Below are 23311 nucleotides of genomic sequence, written 5' to 3'. Positions count from 1 at the left end.
CAACAAGGGAATGAAAAAAAAAGAAAACTAAACGCAATAACAAACAAGTAAGAAAGTATGGTCGGTTAAGCCCGACCATATAATACCCTACACTAAGTAAAAGAGCAAAAACATTTTTCTTTTAAAATTTCAAAAATTTATATTTTTGAGAGATTTTCGGAAGTGGGCCTTATATGGGAGCTATGACCAATTATGGACCGATCACCATGAAATTGGGTCATGTGATTTATGTCTACATGAGAGTTAACTATGTTTAATTTTATGTGTATACCAACATTTTTAAGCGATTTATGCACGTTAAAGTGATTTTCGGAAGCGGATCTATATGGGAGCTATGACTAATTATAGACCGATCGTAACAAAATTTGGTGACATGAATTTTGTATATATAAAACTTATTTGGAGCGCAATTTGTGGAGATACATATATAAATTAAACATTTATGACCGATAAAGTCCAATTTCGGAAGGACATTTGTATGGGGGCTAGGTGAAATAATGGACCGATTTCAACCAGTTTCAATTGGCTTGATCCTTGGGCGGAAAAAATAATATGTATCAAATTTGATCGAAATATCTTCAAAATTGCGACCTGCGCACAAGGTTCACATGGACAGCCAGCCAGCCAACCAGACGGACGGACGGACCGACATCGTTTAATCGACTCAGAAAGTGATTCTAAGTCGATCGGTATACTTTAAGGTGGGTGTTAGACTAATATTTTTGGGCGTTACAAACATCTGCACAAACGCATAACAGCCTCCCCACTATGGTGGTGTAGGGTATAAACATGTAAACGAGTTTTAGAAGGGTTGTAATATACAAAATAACAAAAGTACTTTTACTGGCTGTATTGCCTTAAAATTTTTCTGAAAAACTTTTTATTTTTGTATGGCTATTACATTATTTACAGCCCCATATAATATTCTTTGTAGTTAGGGAAATATGTTTAAAGCTGTCCATTAGTGTGTGTAAATCAACTTAGCGCATTATCCAAATAACTTAGCATTCTATTTGTTGCATCTTTCTGTCGTAAATACTTTCAGGAATTTTGGTATTAAAAATCAGCAAAATTGTTGCAAAAATAACCGAGTTATGAGCAAAATATCAAGACAACCTTTTTTCCTCAAAATTAGCTCTATTACATAAAATTTTTCCTAAAATCCCAGTTTGAACACCTATTTTCCTACAAAAATTACAATTGCACCCATAGTTTTACATATTTTACCCTGACATACGAACCCAAACACTTAGACACTTTAACAGTTTGTCATGTTCAAAGGCAAATCGAGTTAAATTGTGTGCACAAAGCGTAATGTGTAAAGATGAAGAAGACGTAAAAACGTATGTGCATGGGGTCCTGTATAAAAGAGAAAGCTAAATAAAAAAAATGGAAAAACGGAGTGAAATAAAAGAAAACAAAGTTTAAATAGATGTTTGTACAAGTGTGCATGCAGCACTTTTAAGTTTTGGACAGCAAAAGCAATTGTAAAAGCTTTGACAAACAACAATTACAACAACAACTACTATAACGACAACAACAAAAAACTATGAACTTATTTTCCTTTTTAAAGGCTAAAACATACAAACAACGTTGACAGCAAACAACTACAAACCTTGTATGGGTTTGACAACACAAACATTTTGTTGGAGAGTGTTATTTCTTTCATGCGCCTTTGTGTTTGCAACATTTTGTTGCTATTGTTTGGTAGGTATAGGGTTAAAAGGAAACAATATTACCAAAATTGGCCGGAACACTAGAGGGGTCATTTCGATACCAAGGTTCTAGGACTAGATGATAGATGTAGTAGATTATGGGCACTTGTTGACAACTTAGTTATGGTAAATTTTTGTTTAGCTTCTGATACCAAACAACATCAGTTTGATGGATGAATCGTTATCTCATATAGGAAACAAATTATTAACTAATTATGTGTAATCGTCGATATGGGTATTGCCGCTGAGAGATAAAAATAAGCTAAACAAAGCTCTTCAGTTGATTAGAACGATCGTGGAGTATTTATAGCAAACCATGATCCTAAATACCTCGACCTAAATCATCGATTGTTATCTGTACTCTGAAATCGTTCTAATCAAGTGGCTGATAATTTAAATTCAAATCAAAATTTAGTGGCTACACTAAATCACTAATCGCACTAAATATTAATGTTGATTTTCAATGTGTGTCGCGTTCGCTATCGTAATGTTATATGCAACGGTGCCGAAATTATTAACTAACAAATGAGTTTTTTTAACATTATGTTAAACACATATCTAAATCTGATTAATACAATGTAAAGCATTGGTAGGCGTTCATATTGTTGAGATTACGAACATTTTCGTGAATTTACACGTACACAACCCGAAAGTAAGCAAAACACACAGCAAGAGCGTAAAAAATACAAATAAATCATTTAGTTGCAAACAATAGAGCGTAATAATACAAATTTTTCATTATGTTGCTTGATGTTGTTGCGGATTTTTTATTTTTAACCCATACATGCACACAAACTACAATTTCTCTTTTTGCGCTTCCCTGATGTAAAGTGTCTTTCAACAGGGATTTCCGAACTTTGGCAGTTGATAGCGGCCATATTGTTCAAGCTACATCAGTGCAATTGCCAGTCATTTATTCAGTTTGTTCTGCCAAATCACCATGCATGTATATAGCGTTCAACAACACCAGCAAATGATAAAATTGTTTTGTCAAAAGGGGTGTTCTGTTCGGGCAATATACCGCGCGCTTCGCCCATTATACTATGAAGCCCATTTCTGGAGGAACGTCAACAATCAAACTGGTCGAATTTGAGATCATCGAGATTCCAATGTAAAGTCTGGATTTTGACCTGTCTTCGAGCGATTTGACCTAGTAAGAATTTAGCTTGTGGGGTTTTATTAAGTGGCAGTTCTATTCGAATAAACCACAAACCACAGCGGTCCCCAAAGCCAACATAATCAAATTAAGCCTGATTTATTGTACGTTTCGGATGCGCGCCACCCAGCCAAGTCGCGGAGGGCATTTGCGTCATAAAAAAAGTCGATGAAATCTCACACACACTTTGTTTATTTTAAATTTAAAAATAGGAAACGTTTAATGAAAGACCCAAAATAGAAATATATTTTTCAAGCTCTTGGCTGATTTTTATGATATTTTCTTTTTAGTATTTATTGTAACTAGAGTTTTTCACGGGAATTCTCGGGACGAGAGATCGCGGGAATTCCGCAAAATTTTCAGTTCCGAAATCCCGGGAAATTGTGCGAGAATTCCCGGGAATTATTTTCTTTAGTTTTATGTGATGTTTTTTGAACTTGACTTTCTCTAAATTTGCTTAAAGCTCCAAAACAAATGCAGAAGATTCATACAACAAAAAAGATTTAACCCAAATATACCAAAAAAAAAACAAGTAAGGAAGTATGGTCGGTCAAGCCCGACCATATAATACCCTACACTAAGTAATAATAATAATTTATATTTTTGAGAGATTTTCGGAAGTGGGCCTTATATGGGGACTATGACCAATTATGGACCGATCACCATGAAATTAGGTCGTGTGATTTATGTCTATAATAAAGTTAACTATGTTGAATTTTGTGTGTATACCAATATTTTTAAGCGATTTATGCACGTTAAAGTGATTTTCGGAAGCGGGTCTATATGGGAGCTATGACTAATTATGGACCGATCGTAACAAAATTTAGTGACATGAATTTTGTGTATATAAAACTTATTTGGAGCGGAATTTGTAGAGATACATATATATATTAAACATTTATGACTGATAAAGTCCAATTTCGGAAGGACATTTGTATGGGGGCTAGGTGAAATAGTGGACCGATTTCAGCCAGTTTGAATTTGCTTGGTCCTTGAGCCGAAAAAATAATATGTACCAAATTTCATCTAAATATCTTCAAAATTGCGACCTGTACTCTGCGCACAAGGTTTACATGGACAGCCAGCCAGCCAGCCAACCAGACGGACGGACGGACATCGTTTAATCGACTCAGAAAGTGATTCTAAGTCGATCGGTATACTTTAAGGTGGGTGTTAGACTAATATTTTTGGGCGTTACAAACATCTGCACAAACGCATTATACCCTCCCCACTATGGTGGTGTAGGGTATAAAAAACAGGTTCATTATCCAAATTATTCCAAAAACTCGTGAACGATCAGGGCTGTCACAGAATTCTATTCCGATCGAAAGTAGAATTATTTTAGTATTTTGCTTTTCACAAAGAGTAAAACAAAAATTTTTGGAATAAAACCACCTTCCGTGGAATTGAATTTTGTTTAATATTATTGGTGTTTCTTCAAGTTTTAATTAACATCTTCACTTAATTTCTGATTGAAACATTGCCAATTCAAAATTAAAAAAATTAAATATTTATTTTTTGCGAATTAACTGGAATATAACGAAGGTAGAACAAAATCTAATCTAGTCATTCCGATATAAAAGACAAATGGTGACAGGTTTGTATATAACCAAAATTAGAAATCGAGTCAGTTTATCTCTTTATATTAAATTTTTATAACATTTTTTATTTGTATCCAATTACATTTTAAGACTTTTTTTATATTTTTAACGAAGTCTACATTCTTAAAATTTATTAATTTGTTCTAGGCGGGAATTCCCGGGATCCCGGGAAATTTCAGAATTAATCCAAGAAAAACTCTAATTGTAACATATTTATATCAAGATTGCAGAAATCTTATGAAATCTTTCAACCACAAGTTAATAGAAAAATTTAAATGATTGTGTTCATGTTTTGATGTCGCGTTATTGAACCTAAATTTGTTTAAAAAAAAGTTATTCAATTTTTGTTTAAATCTATTTTTCGCTAATAAATTTTATGGGAAATTTTTTTTTAAAAATTTTTATTTTTAATTTCAAATTTTTATAATTTTTTTATACCCTTCACCATGAGTGGAGGGTTTGTAATTTCCGTTTGTAATTTCTACATTTTTCATGTGCGACCCCACAAAGTATATATATTCTGAATCGTTATAGATAGCGGAGTCGATATAGCCATGTCCGTCTGTGTGTTGAAATCAACTTTCTGAAGCCCCCAAATAACTTACATACACGAATGATACATCAATATCTCCGAAATTCTTCCGGCTCGGGAAAATCGGTCCACAAATGGCTGAGATATAAGAAAAAACCAGGACAACCTCTATTTTTGACCTATTTATATGGATTACTAAATCATTAATATAGACAATATGGATATCTAATGATAGATATTTCAAAGACCTGTGCAACGACAATGGGTCAAAATCGGAAAAAATATTTTTTAACCCGAATTTTTTTTTTCACCAAAATTTTTTTCACTAAATATTAAAAAAAAAATTTAAAAACTAAAAAAATTTTTTTTTTGAAATTAAAAAAAAAATTAAAAAAAAATTTTAAAAAACATTTTCAAAAAAATCAACTGGAAAAAAAATTAAATTTTGTTTACCTAAAAATATTTAAAATTTTTATTTTAAAGTATATTTTGGTGAAGGGTATATAAAATTCAGCACAGCCGAATATAGCTCTCTTACTTGTTTAATTTATTAGTGAATGACATTTTATAAAATAAAACCATTTTTTGGTGAAAAAAAAAAAAATTGTAATAAAAAATATTATTACTTTGGCGATTTAGGTCTGACTTACTTTGTCCTTATATAAGCCGTTGCAAAGATTTTCGAAATATCTATTATTGAATATCCATATTAACTATATTAATGACTTAGTAATCCAGATATACAGTGAGCCTCAAAAGTCAGTATACACCAAAAAATATTTGATTCATCGATTAAAATTTTAATGTTTCGGTTTGTTGGAGATTGAGATGAATAATAGATTCGGTTGTGAAAAAAAAAATTTAAGTCGGACTATAATGATTTTCATGATCCTAAAAAAATCAAAAAATTCGCGGTTGTTTACTCACTTTTGAGGCTGTGTGTAGATCAAAAATAGCTCAAAAATCGAGGTTGTCCTGGTTGTTTCCTTATATCTCAGTCATTTGTGGTCCGATTGTCCCGATTTTAAATAGCAACAGAGCCGGGAGAATTTCCGATATATTTATGTATCAATCATGTTTGGGGTCTCCGGAAACTTGATTTCAACATACAGACGCACATGGCTATATCGACTCCGCTTTCTATAACGATCCAGAATATATATACTTTGTGGGGTCGCAAATAAAAAATGTAGAAATTACAAACGGAATGACAAGTCTAAACAAAGCCCGATAAGAGGTAATTAATGATTTTGATCTTGTTTTTATGTCGCGTTCTTGAACATAAATAATTGTTTGTTATCAGTTCTACATGATCGTTTTAATCAAGTTACTGATAATTTAATTCAAAACATAAGAGTAATTTAATGGCTTTAACTAAAAAAAGTTACTGCTTGCAATAGTCACACTAAAAATATTTTAATCTGATTTTCAAAGTAAGTCGCGTTCGCTATCGTGAGTGTATAATTTTTGAAAAAATTATTTTAAAATTTGTACCGAAAGGACATTGCAGTTGTTGAGACAAATTAATAGAGATCCTATAAACTATAAGGGATATATATACATATAAATATTAAACAATTTTTCACATTAATAATTTAAGAAATATTTAAAACCATCAATGTTTTTCTGATTTTTCTTATTATGTATAATATAATTACAAATGTGGTGCACAGTAGTCTTTAGTTGTATGTACTTTGTGGCAAATAAAAAAAGAAAACAAATACATCTCAATAATTAACAAAGATCAATATCATTAAGTGCTTACACACCACCCATTATCCTTCTACTATAATCATTATATAAATTGTCTTGGTCTCTTCCTGCTTCAGTTGTCACTACAAGGAACTACCCACTCATATGGGCGATTTTATTTTGCGATAAATTTTGTTTTTTATAAACATTTTTAACAAAAAATACAAAACAAAATGGTAATTTCATATGACTTGAGGTAATTTGAGCAGTTGTAGTGCTCTTTAACCGTAGATAGACCACGTATTTTGGCCATGCTTCAATGGTAAATTGTAGAACACACCCCAAAAATAAATTCTTTGTGTGTTTTTGTCTTCAGTGGTTCCTCTTTGTGTTGTCTGAATGCAAGGATGTGGCAAGTGTATATAAAACTAGGTAAAAAAAACGCATTTAAAAATAAAGGAAAGGATTAAAAATGTTTAAATAGGTATCATTTCCATATGTGAATAGTTGTTGTGTATATGTTAGTTAATGTTTTAAGGAGTACATACTTAGTTTATTTAAATAGATGTCTGTGTTTTTTAGTTGAATGGGCTTAAATGTTGCATTTATGTTTAAAAATGTCAAATGTTTGTAAAATTTAAAGTTTAAATGAGCAATTTCTAAGGCAGGATTCCGTTTGTAAAGTTATCGTTTACTAAACTACAGTTTAGTAAGTATGATATCTTCATTTTATATATCATTTCTTACCTATGAAACCTCTGTAATGCAAATTAAAATCAATTAATTACTTTACGCATTCCAGGTAATCTGAAAATTGTTAACCCTATTTTGTTACATTTTTGAAATTTGGTACTTTTTGGAAATTCGAACCCTAATTTCCAAAAAGTACCAAATTTTTATTTGGTGTTTTTTGATAAGTAAACAATTAAACATTTATTTATATTTTTATTAGTTTAGAAGATACAAATGGTGCCGAAAAAGTACCAAAACCTGGTTTGTACCCGTTTTATTCCCAAAAGTGTTCGAATCTAAAAAAAAGTACCAAACACCTGATTAATAATTTTATAAGTGGATAAAGATGCTTTTCAAATTATGTTTGTATCTGTATCAGTTTAGAAGATATCAGGTTACTGAATTTAACCTAAACATTCGAATTTCCAAAAATATCTTCTTAGTAGACCTACATAGGAAGAGGGCAACGTCTAATTCAAATTTCATGTCCCTACTTTTTGTCATTTAGTAACGTTACTCTTATATACATTAGGATGTTCACCCAGTTTGGTGAACATTTAACAAGGAAAAAATGCAATTTTTTCAGTTTTTGTAAAAATTTTGCCATTAAAAAATTACTTTTGCAATTCAATTTAATTGTCGTTCTAATGAGACATAAAAAACAAAAATTGGTCAAACAATTTTAAAGTTATTAAAAATTTGCCAGGCCATTATCGTGTCTCAGGCCACTAGAACAAGAAATGTAGGAACAAAATTAACCTATTTTGAGAAATATTAAAATAAAAGCTTATTTTTACTTAAAATATATCCATATTTACTTGTGTATGAGTTTTTGTTTTCGTAGGATACTGTTAACCTATTTGCAGTTATGACCAAAAAAATAAAATTTTTTTAACGGCAATTTCAAAATTCCATTTTCACATTTTTAAAAATTTTGTTAAACAGATTTTAGAATTTTTTGATAGTTACATTGGGATTTATTGAGAATATAATAGGGAATAAAAATGTAAAAAAATAATGAAAATATCTCCTACAGTTTTTCCGTACCTGTGATTTAAATTTTTAAATTTTCGAGAAAAACAAAATATTTGGCCATATTTTGGTGAATGAGCTGAATTTCCTTACTGTTATGAATTTTAAGTTAAACCTATTCAGAATATTATAGTCCAGATAATTCTAGATAAACTCTGAAAGTTTTACTAAAATCAGAAAACGTGAACCCTTAAATCGTGAAGGTCAAAGTTCAAAATTATTCAATATTTGGAATTTCTAGCGAAATGTTATATATTTTTGGGCCGATTTATATGAAACTTAAGAAAAATATAACATGAAGTCTAGTATTTATAATAACAGCACAAAAATGGAAATTAACCCTTAAATGCACTTGGGTTTAAAATGATACTCAAAGTATATATATTGTGGATCGTTATAGATAGCGAAGTCGATATAGCCATGTATGTCTGTTTGTTGAAATCAACTTTCCGTAGCCCTCAAATAGCTTACAAATATGATTGAGATACATCAATATATTGGGAATTCTTCCGGCTCGGTTGCTATTTAAAATCGAGATAATCAGCCCTCCAATGTCTGAGATATAAGGAAAAAACTGAGACAACCTCGATTTTTGACATATTTTTGATCTACATATATCTGGATTACTAAGACATTAATATAGACAATATGGATATCTAATGATAAACATTTCAAAGTCCATTGCAACGATGCACATAAGGTTATAATAAGTTGGACCTACAATGGGTCAAAATCGGAAAAAAATATTTTCTTGACCCGAATTTTTTTTCACCAATCAAATTTTTTTCACTAATAAATTTAATTTTTTTTTTTTAAATTCCAAAAAATTAAAAATTTTTTTAAAAAAAAAAAAAGTTTCGAATAAAAAAAAAAGTTCTCAAAATTTTGTAAAAAAATTAAAATCGCTCTCTTATTTGTTTTTAATTGCTCTTATTTCTTATGTATTCTTTGTTCATTATGGGTAATTGTCCTTCAAACCTGTCTGTGGAACAACTAATATGAATTAATGTCCTGATTTTGAAAAAAACCTTCTCTTATTCAATGTTATCTATTTCAAAATCATTAAAAACGTTTCTTTTGCTCAAATTAGGCCAGTAGGTAAGAAGATCAATATGGTTGCTGATTGAAGTCCTAACAGCAGCATTAAATAGCCGTATTCATTTGACTTAATAGATGTCTATGTTTGTTTATAAACTTGATGTGCAACAAGTTGTAGGTAGCATTTACCAAAGTGGCATGAACATTTCTTTCATATTAACAGACATTTAAGATGATGATGTGATGCTTTGATAAGTATTTTTCATTTTGGTAAATAAATGCCAGAGAATAGGTTTAAATAAAACTAAATTTAAGACAAAAACTTCACACAAATCCGAAGGATGTACTTTTTTTTGATTCCAATTCATTAAATATTATTATAGAAATAATTTATTTGACAAATATCTTTTTATATCCTTTTTTCATTATTATCTAATGTAAAGATTTAGTTCTTTTTAAATTCTGTTTTACAAAACAAAAATATGTACAGTACTTGTTAAAATCACTCACATCCCATTCAATTTTCAGTAACAAGACCGGACAATTCAAATGAAAAAATTGCACCTTTTTAAAGCAAACTATGATGCCCTCCCAAGAATTATTGATTTCATTGTTTTCTGTGAAATCTGATCTTGTTAAGCAAAATTCAATCATTTGCTATGCAACAGATAAACAAATTATATGGGAAAACATGCGAATAAAATGGAGAATTTGCTTTTTTTAAATGATAAAGAAAAAAATATATACTATATGAAACATTTAAAAAAACATTTGCTCTATAATTATATTATAACGTATGAATGAAATGAAATCAAAGTAAATCAACACCTATAAAATCTATAAATAGTTAAAAAAACACAGCAGTTTGATGAACAAAAATAAAAATAAAGGGTTACTTTAAACATATTTGCAGTAAAAGAAAAATAATTTTAACTTATTGGAAAGATATGTCGCGTGATAAATCAAGAAAAAGGTTGAAGTGAGCAGAATACATTTTTTTTTGGAAATAAATCTGGAATTTCTAAACGGGACCAGCCGTAAATAAAATTTGACTTGGGCATAGCCAAGGAGTATTCGAGTTTATGTAATTAAAATAGACCCAACAAATGCTCCAGGGGCGGCTCTATGGGGCTCAACTAGTGTTTATAAAAAACCGACTTTTTACAAAACCGGTTTGTCGGTTAACCGAAAATTGGCCTTTTTAAGAAAACCGGGTTATCGGTTAACCGACATCGAAAAAACCGGTTAAACCGGTTAACCTCATATATGTGTAGAAAACATAAAATGTCCAATAGAGTACATACGGCTATGAATATACTAAAGTGCTAAGTCCATTTTATTTTGTAAAAATTTCAAAATTATTATCTCAGTCAAATGAAATTGAGTATAAATATGTTACTAACTATATAATAGTTGTTTTAATTATTGGTTTTTTATCATTAAATTTCAACCAAAAAATGTAAATTAATTTTTTAATTAAATATTTGACAATTTTGAAATTTATTATCACCTCGACTTTCTGATATGAAACAGAAAATATTACAAATCCCAAAAAAGGACCTATAAGATGCAGACGCACTTCTTCTTAGCTGTGCTTATTTGTCATTATGAATCATTTCATAAATATTTCAAATCACGGATTTTAGAACATTTTTTTTCTCTTCTGTAATATTTCTGAAAAGGACTCGTACACTAAGCTAACAAATTGATTGAAAGAAGGTATGCACATCAAATTCAAATTAACGTTTGGTAAAATCATCAATAAGTTTATAATGAATCATTATTAAGATTTAGCTTAACTTCTAGAATTATGCGGAATTTAATTTTTAATAGTTTCATTATGTGCAATTTATTCTAAAAAAGGTTTTAATAAACTCATCATCCTCTACTATTTTGAATCATTGTAATTTATAAAAATATGTTTGTATTGTAAATCAGCAGTTTAGGTTTCAAATCAGACCAATAATGTGTGTACAATTAATATAAAAAATGCACAAAACCATGAGATTTCCTAATTTTAGACCTTAATTTTAAAAACCGGTTAACCGAGTGATAAAAACCGGATAAACCGGTTAACCGAAAATCAGCATTTTAAATCAACCGGTTCGCAAAAAACCGAGATTTCGAAGATAAACCGGTTTTTCGGTTAACCGGTTTTAAACACTAGGCTCAACGTAGGGTACTTCCGAAATGTAACATTTTCAAACACGGGCCATTTTTTATTTCCCATCCGATTTCAAAGATTTTTATATTTTTGGTAAGCGATCGACTAGGTCTTGAAAAACATGCTTTCGTGTGCAATTTGTCTATTATAATTTCCGAGTTAGAGGCAATTCAAAATTGAAATTTAAAATTTTTGTCGTTGTTATTTGGACAACTGAATTACCAATAATATAAAAAGTTTTCTGAACAATATCGATTATGGATCCAAAAATAAACGATTTTCAATTTAAGAATTCGAAAAATAGTAGATTTTCGCTGTTTTTGGGCGAAAACAAGTAATAAAGCTATATTAGGCTGTGCCGAACCTTATATACCCTTCACCAAATTATACTTTAAATACATTTTTTTTAAATATTTTGAGGTAAACAAAATTTATTTTTTTTAAAATTGTTTTGCAAATTTTTTTTTAATTTTTTTGAAAAACTTTTTTCCAAATATTTTTTTTTAAATTTTCTTATTTTTTTTTTGAATAAAGAATTTATGACAAAAAAAATTTTTTATGGAAAAAAATTTCGGTTTGAAAAATATTTTTCCCGATTTTGACCCATTGTAGGTCCAACTTACTATATATATCCTTATATACATCGTTGCAATGGACTTTGAAATATCTATAATTAGATATCCATATTGTCTATATTAATGACTTAGTAATCCAGATATAGATCAAAAATGGGCCAAAAATTTATGTTGTCCCGGTTTTCCTTTTATCTCAGCCATTTGTGGGTCGATTTTAAATAGCAACCGAGGCGGAAAAATTCTTGATATTCTCGATAGACGGACAGACGGACATGGCTATATAGACGTTGCTATCTATAACGATCCAGAATATATCGAGCCCTTAGCGCCAAATTATCGTAAGCGACATTTTTAAATTTTTTTTTTATTGCAGAAATTAAAATTTTATGGACCGACTGATGTTTTAGCGTTCTCAGAATATCAAAATTGTTAATAACTTCAAAAATATAGTGGGTAAGCTTTTATCGTAAGTCAATGTTTACATTTTACAGTAAACAAATTTTATCATGAGCGCCACATAGTGGTATAGAAAAAAGAGGGAAATAAATCTGTAACTTCTAAATGGTTAGATTGGTTTGAATGAAATTTCACATGCGCAAAGAAGAAGTGTTGTCGAGTTTAAGTTTTGAACGTGAACCTCATGGGACCACCAGGGGCGTGACCAAGGGTCCTCAAAGTAGGACACCTCGGGTATGTTACATTTTTAAAACGATATTATTACTTGGTTTGAGTTCCGATTTCAAAAAAATTACACATATAAAATTTTCTCATCGAGCACTATAAAAAACCTCGTCGTAGCTATCAATCATCTCTTATAGCTTACGAGATATTCGCATTTGAAAATTAAATTTTCAACATTTTTACCCACCCCACTCCAGTTTTTTGATAACAGCGTATCCAAATATTTCCCGATTTTCTTCAATTTTCCTTTATTGGACTAACAACACATGTATGTGTCAAACAGAAAAATAATTGTTTAAAAATAATTACTAAGTTCAAAGTTATATGCATTTGAATTTAAAAAAAATTTAAAAACATTTTTTCTTTTTAAGTTATCGCAAAAAATTTCTAAGAGAATGTATAAGGAATTTCTACTTTCTGAAAGCTAAGTTTTCATGAAATATTTTAATTTAAAACAAATTTCAAAATTGTTGTTACCGAGTGGACGAGGTCCTTCAAAAAACACCTATTTTTTATGTAAAATATAACTTTAGGTCAAAAATTCTCAAATCGCATATTCGATATCAAAATATAGTAACCGAGTTTAGGTGGCTCAATATGTTTCTAATTGTTTTGTAAAGGGTCCCGGTAAACCCGATCCAGGTATGGATATTATAGCCAAAAAACTAAAAATTACCATTTTTGGAATTTTTCAACACTTATTTTTTGGGAATTGCGGGATTGTTGATAATAAATTGCAAAATTCGTTTTTATTTTTCCATTTTAAATAGAAAATTTTACATAACTGTGAAATTTCATTAAAAACTATTTATAAATAAAAATTTAATTTCAATTTGAAAAATTTGTATCTATGCAAAAATTCAATAAAAAATATTTTTTTTCATATTTTTCAATAAAGTATTCCATGAATTTTTAATTGTCAAAAGTTATAAATATTTTTGAAAAATAGACAAATAGCTTGAACGAAATTATAATATATCGCATCATAAAATTTTTAATTTTATGTATAAATTTCGAAATAATCAAAAAAACCTTCTCCTGTAAAATTTGCGTTTTGTCGCTTACGATAATTTTCTGTAAGTTATCTTTACGGAGAACAATTTGGTATAAAAACCATGTCCTATTTTTCGAATATGTCGCTGTACGTCATTCGGAATTTGACCTATTTTTTTTTATAAAAATTTCAAATTTGGGCCACATGTTCTAAAATTCCAAAGCTGAGATCAGAAAACGAAAAACAGCATTTGAAACCTTGATGCGTTCCCAATTTATCCCCAAAGTATTTTCCTAGCCACAAAGGAAATGTGGACCCTATGGACAAAATTGTAAAAAATACCATTTTTGGGATTTTCGTTTCAGTTTTTAGGAATTGCGGGATGCCCTTTGACCTTTTGACAAGTTTTTTTACATGTTGTTATTTAGAATGATAACTTTAAAAAAAATTTGAAAATTTTATTGAGTTTTGTTAATAAATTCAGATTTTATTACACATTTATTGAGTTTCTAAAACTACAATTTGATCCACATTTTTTTCCGAAATAATTTTTGGATTTAGATTAGTTCATTTCTGATCTTCTGAACAAAATTTCAAGTCAATAGCTCAGAAAGATTTGAAAGTAGGCCACTTTAAAACTCCGTCCTTCAAAAATATTGCACTTTGTTTAAAATTTTACATGTCAAAGGTTTAAAAAATGTACATGTCAAAGGTAACCTATTCCGCCGCCATACCGCCGCCCCTGGAGCATTATTCTCGATCAGACCAGCCGTTTAGAAATGCCAGATTTATTTCCGAAAAATTTTGATTCTGCCCCACTGTGCAACTATTAACTATAGTAGAATAATGTGGTGTTATTGAGCTATAGTTAAAAAATGCTAATTTCCTGATTTTTGTTTGATTCTAATGTATTAGTCTAAAGATGTAAAACACATTTTTTAGCTACAATTTAACTTTGAGTGTACAAATATAAATTCAATGTTACTTGCGAAAACCGTTATTTTTCCCCTTAAGTACCATAATTTTAAGCAAAAACCCCCTCTAAAATGGACCCACAAATAAAATATAACAACAAAACTGGTCGAAAATGAACTTGTAGAACTTATTCATACAACTCTAGCAAAATTATGCAGAAATTACTATGAACATGAAAAACTGCTACAAATTGACAAGCATGCGCTTAACAAATAACATACAATTGTAAGCAGACTTTACAATAAACACGGCATAAGAAAGGTGAACAGCATCCAACCTTAAGAAAGCAGGATGAAGGATGCTGATGTTGACTTCCAACATAAAGACTTGCACAATTTAAAATCAGTTACTTCTGGTGGCTGCTCGTGGACGGTTGTTTTTAGCGGATTAAAAAGGAATAAAAAAATTAATTGAGAATTTGTGAATTATAAGAAAAAACAAAGAGAGCCAGAATAAAGAGCACTTTTCTATAAGAAGTTTAAGCTAAAATTAATGATTGTTGAAACAAGAGAAATATAAGCAAGCTGTCTCTTTAATAAAAGCCCGTGTAAAAAAATGCAATTATAATAAAAATTTAATGCAAGAGAAAAGAGAGAGTTAACATAAAGAGCACAAAATAACGGTGATAATTGAGAAATGCATTCAAATGAAATTAAAGAAAACAACAACAACAGCAACAAAATAAATATAAATACTAAACAACAAAAGCATGTTTAACGGGAGGAAATATTGAAAAAAAAGTAATAGATGAATTTTAAAGCAAAAGAAAAGTGACAAAAAGAGTAATAACAACAAGGAGGAGTGCAGATTTGTTTGTTTTTGTTTTTATGTTTGCAATAGAAAATTCATGTTTAGGCAAATTTTGCAGAGATAACGGTAAAACATTTATGAAGGATTTCGCTCTATGTCTGTCGTGTTGAAAACGTTGAACTAGAAGGTTGTTGGTGTTAGCCAAAAAAATATGTGGAATTAGAAAATTTAAATTTAATAATAAAAATAAAATTAAAGAAAGGTGTTTAAACAAATTAATCATAAATAAATTAATAAAATTAAAAATAATACTAATAAATTGAGTACGGCAAAAAATTAAAATTGTTTTAAAAATAAATAAAATAAAAAAAAGTGTTAACAAATATCCTGCTAAACAAAAAATATCTAAAATTAAATTCCTTAAACTGCTCTGCCGCAAATAAAAAGGATAACAAATTTATTTTTTTTCAAAGGTAAGAATTATTTTAAATGTATGTAAGTTTAACAAATATTTGAGTAAACTTAAAATGTATCTGCTGCACAATGCAAATTTTTACCGGCTTTCTATTGTACATAATAATTATCATGTTGCTACAATTTGTCAGAGTCAGAGCTGCAAAGTGGAAAATTACAAATTGTATTAAGATCATGGAAAAAATGTACTTTTGAGTACCAATAATTTGTTATAATTTTAATTGAATATAATTGAAATATGAATATAAGTAAATTAAAACATTTTTGAGTATTGTTTTCTGATGGCTTTTAGTTATTTTGTGTTTGGAAATGAAAAAAAAACATCAATATTTGTAGACAACTTTAGTTTACTATAATACTTCACTTCTTAAAGTTATCATCATTTAAAAATTAAAAAATAGGCTTTGAAACTTCCAGAAGTTTTTTATTCAAATTATATTCAAAAGTCATAGTTTCTAACTTAAAGATTCCCTACAACATAAATTACATCCACCAGATTTTGAACACTTTCATAGCCTATCAAAAATTGTATTATTATTTTTTGGCGGATAGCTACATATATCGAGCCCTTAGCGCCAAATTATCGTAAGCGATAAAACACAAATTTTACAGGAGAAGGTTTTTTCGATTATTTTGAAATTTATACATTGAATTAAAAATGTTATGATGCGATATAATATAATTTCGTTCAAGCTATTTGTCTATTTTTCAAAAATATGTATAACTATTGACAATTAAAAATTTATGAAATACTTTATTGAAAAATATAACAAAAAATGTTTTTTATTGAATTTTTGCATAGATACAAATTTTTCGAATTGAAATCAAATTTTTATTTATAAATAGTTTTTAATGAAATTTCACAGTTATGTAAAATTTTCTATTCAAAATGGAAAAATAAAAACGAATTTTGAAATTTCTTATCAGAAATCCCACAATTCCTAAAAAAGTGTTGAAAAATCCCAAAAATGGAAATTTTTAGTTTTTTTTGGCTATAATATCCATACCAGGGTAGGAGTTATCGGAACCCTTTACAAAATAATTAAAAGCATATTGGGCAATCTAAAATCGGTTACTATATTTTGATATCGAATATGCGATTTGAGAATTTTTGCCCTAAAATTTAATTGGCCCCTTCGGTAACAACAATTTTAAACCTAGCTTTCAGAAAGTATACATTGCTTATACATCCTCTTAGAAATTTTTTGCGATAACTTAAAAAGAAAAACAGTTCTTTTTTCCCAAAAAAAATTAAATTGAAAATTTAATTTTCAAATGCGAATATCTCCTAAGCTATAAAAGATAATTAATGGCTACTGCAAGGTTTTTTGTAGCTCGATGAGAAGATTGTACATGTATAATGTTTTTGAAATCGGAACTCAAACCAAGAAATAATATCGTTTTAAAAATGTAAAATACCCGAGGTGTCCTAAATTGAGGGCCCTTGGTCGCGCCCCTGGTGAGTACATGAGGTCCACGTTCATAACTTAAACTCGACAATATTTCTTCTTTGCGCACGTGAAATTTCATTCAAACCAATCTAACCAATTAGAAGTTACAGATTTATTTCCTTCTTTCTTTTCTATACCACTATGTGTCGCTTACGATAAAATTCGTTTACTGTAAAAGGTAAGCATTGACTTACGATAAAATCTTACCCCCTATCATTTTGAAGTTATTAACAATTTTGATATTCTGAGAACGCTAAAACATCAATCGGTCCACAAAATTTTAATTTTTGCAATAAAAAAAAAAAATTGAAAATGTCGCTTACGATAATTTGGCGCTAAGGGGTCGATATAATGGAATAAAAACGAAATCAAAATTAATCGATTTTCTTTAAAAAAAAATTTATTGTTTCTAAGAAACTCTAAATGAGGATTAAAAATTGAAAATCCAAAAACTATCTTTTAAAGAAATACATTCTTCAATAGATCGTTTTTCACTTTTTGGATTTTCAATTTTTAATCCTTATTTAGAGTTTCTTGGAAACAATAAAATTTTTTGAAAATTCATTTTAAAAAAATGGGATTTGAAATTTGTATGAAATTTTATGAGCAACCTCTACACGCAATTAAATTTTTCTTGAATTTTCAGCATTTGATTTAGAGTTTAGTTTATTTTATAATAAACAGGCTATTAATTGTTTATTTCAAAAACAAGTCAAGTAACAATTTATTGGGTAAATCAAAGAAAACTTCCTAGTAGAAATTACTTTTACAAAATTGATATTTTTTTCCTATGAAAGTTATCCATTTGTGTAACTGTTTCAGAAACATAAAACTTTTCTTTATCTATATTAACATATATTAAAAAAAATAATATAAAACTTGCATTTGATTGGTTTCTGATACAAACAAACAACCAGCACTACTGTAAATTATGTACGAAATATTCTAATTTTATTAGGAACTTTAAAAGTAAAATGACAAGTAAACTTTTTAAAGAGTTTCATACACTCGTTCTATAGTGCATTCTGCTTCCATTGTAGGCCAATGAAAAATATTCCCATAAAACTCTCCATTTCCTACCAAGTAGAGTTTTAGAGCTTGTAAATCTTTTATTTTTTCACATTTATTGAGACCTATAACATTTGTGAAAAAAATTGATTATTACATTGTATAAAATAAATCACTTGACTTGTTTTTGCACTAAACACCGATTTCCAGGCTTTGCTTCACCTTAATAGGGTACCAGCATTTATTTTTTCTGCATTAAATGATGCATTTACCTTTATAAAACAGTAATCGTCCAATAACTCAATTTAGGATTTTTTGTAGCTTGACTGGTTTTTGAAATAAACGATTCAATTATAGTAAATATTGCGTATGAGTGATATTTAATTATTTATAAAATACAAATTAATCATACGTTAGTATTTTGAAGTCATTTTCATGGCCAAGAACATGACAGTCGTACTACTTTGAAGTGAAAAAATCATCCATCATTCTATAATGCAGAACAACATTTTTTTAGATTTGTTTTATTCCGCAAACTCCATATTTTCAATATGAATTTGCTACATGTAATAAACTTTAGCTTACTATAAAGCAAAAAATGCTTGTAGTTTTATAATAACTATTTTCTCTTAATTTCCGAGCAACTCGGACGAGTGGTAAAAATAATTCTATAACAACCTTACTCAATTTTCCAAGAAAAAATAACAAATACCCGGACGAGTTGTAATTTCTACATTAGCATCGTCATTTTTCCGCTCACGCTATACCTACTTCAGCCAAAAGACATCTGAATTGTTATAAGTAATAATAACAATTTGGGAAGATACTAAAAGAATAAAAAAGAGTAAAGCGATTGTAAAATTTACCACCACGTTCGTAGTTAGAGGTTAAAATAAAATAATTTGGCTTTCTGTTGATAGTTGTGAAGTTAATATATTTGCATAATGACAATCTTTAGTCTGATTTAGCACGTGACATTTACAACATGACATATTTTCCCATTACGTTCATAATAAGGATTGGTTTACGTGTTAGTTCACTACGTGCGAACAATCAAGTAGACTAGAAGGGACCCCGTTTTCATACTTCAAGTAAAAGCTTTGTGTTTGGTATTTTATGGCTTGACATACTTTTTACAGCCTCAAAACTCTTCCAAGCGGTTTTTTCCAATGTCGGTTTGTATAAGGTCAAACTTCCTTTTTTTCTTTGGCATAATTTTTGCTGCCTTATGCAATTTTTATTCATTTTATGACTTCAGTAACTTTTTATTGGTTTTTGATAATTTCTATTGATGTATTTGATTAAAAAATTAAGAAATTGTATTTGAATTCAAACATAACGGTTTCTAACAGCTGGATTCAATTTACATCATGTTTCTCAATATTTCTGTTTCTGGAGACTTCAAATTGTGGACAATGTTGTTTACCGGTCGATTAACAGCAGTTAATATAACTGTGGACATGATTGACATAACTGTAGAGGAACAATTATAACATTAATTAAAAGCTTTGAGTTGATCAATGTAGAAATTGAACATTCAAGAAGCACCCATAGATGAAGCTGGAAACATCTAGAAGGAAATGCAGTGTATATAAGGTGAAAGCGAGAACATCAACCAGTCTAATTTTAAGCATCGTTAATTAAAGAGAAATTAGCTGTCTTACAGTGTGCTATATTAGTTGTGAATTATAAACGTGTAATTGTATAAAAACACATAGTGACTATTTAAATTGTTGTAATGTAAATCTTATATATAAATAGGCTACACGTTTTTTTGTGGTACACTTTTAAGTATGTTATTGTCCATCAATTTTGATGACTTATATGGTTTAAAGGGTTATTTTCTCTAGATGTGCACAATATAATTTTTTTTTAAAAAATTCTTTCCATAAAAGTAGTAAAAAGCATTTTAATTTAGCTTGAAAAACAACAACAACATGTTTATGCACATTTAAATACACACATAAAAATATTTTTGCGTAAAAACAAAAGTAACTGTATAATTTCGTTATTAGTGGTCGAATTTTGACCACCAGGCGATCCTAGTTTAAATAAATAAAGAGTTGTTACAATTTTTAAACTACTAACATATTTTTGTTTGCAATCTGTTATATTAAAATTAAATAAACCACCGTTTTTAAAAGGTAAAAACGTAATAATATTTATACTTTGTTGATCTGTTTAAATTTTCCCAAAAATAATAAAAAATCATATGTTTTTATAAAGATACGTTTACGATAGCGAACGAGACACACTTTGAAAATCAGAATAAAATATTTAGTAGGGAAAACATTATTCGTTAAATTAGAACGATCGACTTAGAATCACTTTCTCAGTCGATTAGACGATGTCCGTCCATCCGTCTGGCTAGCTGTCATGTAAACTAAAATTAAAAAAAAATTTGCTCATGTACTCAGTGTAGGGTATTATTATATGGTCGCGCTTGACCAACCATACTTTCTTACTTGTTATTTTATTTGTTAAAGCCACTAAATTTTAATTTGAATTAAAATATTCAGCCATTGATTACAATAGTCGCGGCGTACTGATAATACATGATGATTTAGATACAAGAACGCGACATTAGAACATGAACTATATCAAATTGGGGTGTTACAAACGGAATCAATATTTTCCGCTTTTTTTGATGGTGGGTATAAAAATTGTTATTTGTAAGATTTAAATTGTACCAACCAGGTACATTTCTAACATTTAGTGCATCCCTGTTCTGTTTATATTATAATTTCCTGTATAAGTATGTTAGAATGTTTTAAATACTTAAAAGAGTATGAGTATTGTATTGTTGTTAACATCTGTGCATAACATCTCTGTGCATAGGGATTTTGTGTTATTTATGATTTTTCTCCTTGTGCAGTTTTATGCATATTTACGAGTAGTTTAGAATGAAATTTTTGTGGGTGGGTGTCAGTGTGCATGTTTTGTTTTTCATTAATGTAACTTTCAGCTGTACATATATGTATGTGAATGAGTGAGAGTGTATATGTTTAGTTGTTTTGTATTAGTATAGGGCAAGGAACTTTTATTGTGGCAAAAATTACAAACAATTACAACAAAAAAAAAACTATATAAAAACTGAAAAAAGAGCTGCAACATTTAAGATTTATATTTTGTAGCTGTTGACTTAGTTTGCAAAGGGGAGGTACAATCATAGTTTTTTTCATACAAATTTTTGTTTACTTTTAGAAAAATTGCTAAATAAAAACATTACATACACACTTCTTTAATTGAAGTAAAACCCAACTTTAAATATATTAAATACATTTTGGTTTAAATTAGAATTATTTTATTTTTTTGCTCATTTTAACACGAGTTACTAAATTTGAAATAGCTCAAGGACATTGATTTGTTTAGTTTCTAATAATTTTACTTAGCAACAGTTTTAGAATAATGAATATACAATATATAAAACCATATTTTATAAGCCTTAAAGGCAAATATTATGGAAAATTACATGTTATACAAAATTTTTAGATGAGTTCTATAATGTAATACAAATTTTGCAATTACAGCGGTTTTATTTTTTCATATAGATGTTGTTCTGTCAGTATTGCAAATTGAAAAATTACAATCACAAACTAAATATGTTTAAATATGATATTATTTAATATTGTTTAAAAATAAAAAGCCGATTATAATTTTGTTAATAATTTAAATGGAAATAATCAAAAATATCTGGTTAATAAACATTTACTCTTTATTATAGCTTAAAAATATTGAAGTTTAAAAGCAACAATTTAACGATTAATTTATAAATAGATCTTTAAATTAACAAATTTATATATTGTTCCAATTCAACTAAGATTATTGAAAGGTTAGAAAATTAAGAAAAACCTATCAAATTTAGTTTTTCAATCTATTTTTTATAAAGAAACTACATTTTTTAATTTTATGGTGTTTGAGGAGCGTTTAATCGGATAATCGTTTTTTTTTTTCGTCGATTTTAAATTTGGCTAACAATAGAACTTTTAAATTAAATATTAACAATTAATCAAAAACGAAATTTGTTGGTGTTCGAGGAGCAATTAATCGAATAATTGATTTTTTATTCGTCAAAAATCCGGTTTAATTTTTGGTAGCAATATAATTTATAAATTAAATATTAGAGATTAATCAAAAACGAAATTTTTGGGTTTTTGAGGAGCGATTAATCGGATAATCGGTTTTTATATTCGTCAAAAACCCTGCTTAGAATTTTGTTAATAATATAATTTTTAAATTAAATATTAGAGATTAATCAAAAACGAGAATTTTTGGTGTTTCCGGAGCGATTAATCGGATAATCGATTTGTATATACGTAAAAAATCCGGCGTAAGTTTTGTTTTTAATAGAATTTTCATATTTAATATTAACAATTAATCAAAACCGTGATTTTTTGGTAGTTCAGGAGCGATTAATCGAATAATAGTTTTTTTTTTATTCGCCAAAAATCGGATTAAAATTTTTTAATAATATTATTTTTAATTAAATATTAACAATTAATCAAAAACCAGATTTTTTGGTGTTTGAGGAGCGATTAAGCGGATAAGCGGTTTTTTTATTCGTCAAAAATACGGCATAAAATTTAGCTGATAATAGAATTTTCAAATTAAATATTAACAATTAATCAAAAACGATTTTTTTTGGTTTTTGAGAAGCGATTAATCGGATAGTCAATTTTTTTATTCGTCAAAAAACGACTTACAATTTTGTTAATAATTAAATTTTTAAATTTGTTGATGT

This window comes from Calliphora vicina, chromosome 3, assembly GCF_958450345.1.
Source record: "Calliphora vicina chromosome 3, idCalVici1.1, whole genome shotgun sequence".
In the NCBI taxonomy this organism is placed as follows: Eukaryota; Metazoa; Arthropoda; class Insecta; order Diptera; family Calliphoridae; genus Calliphora; species Calliphora vicina.
This window is presented reverse-complemented; position numbering follows the sequence as displayed.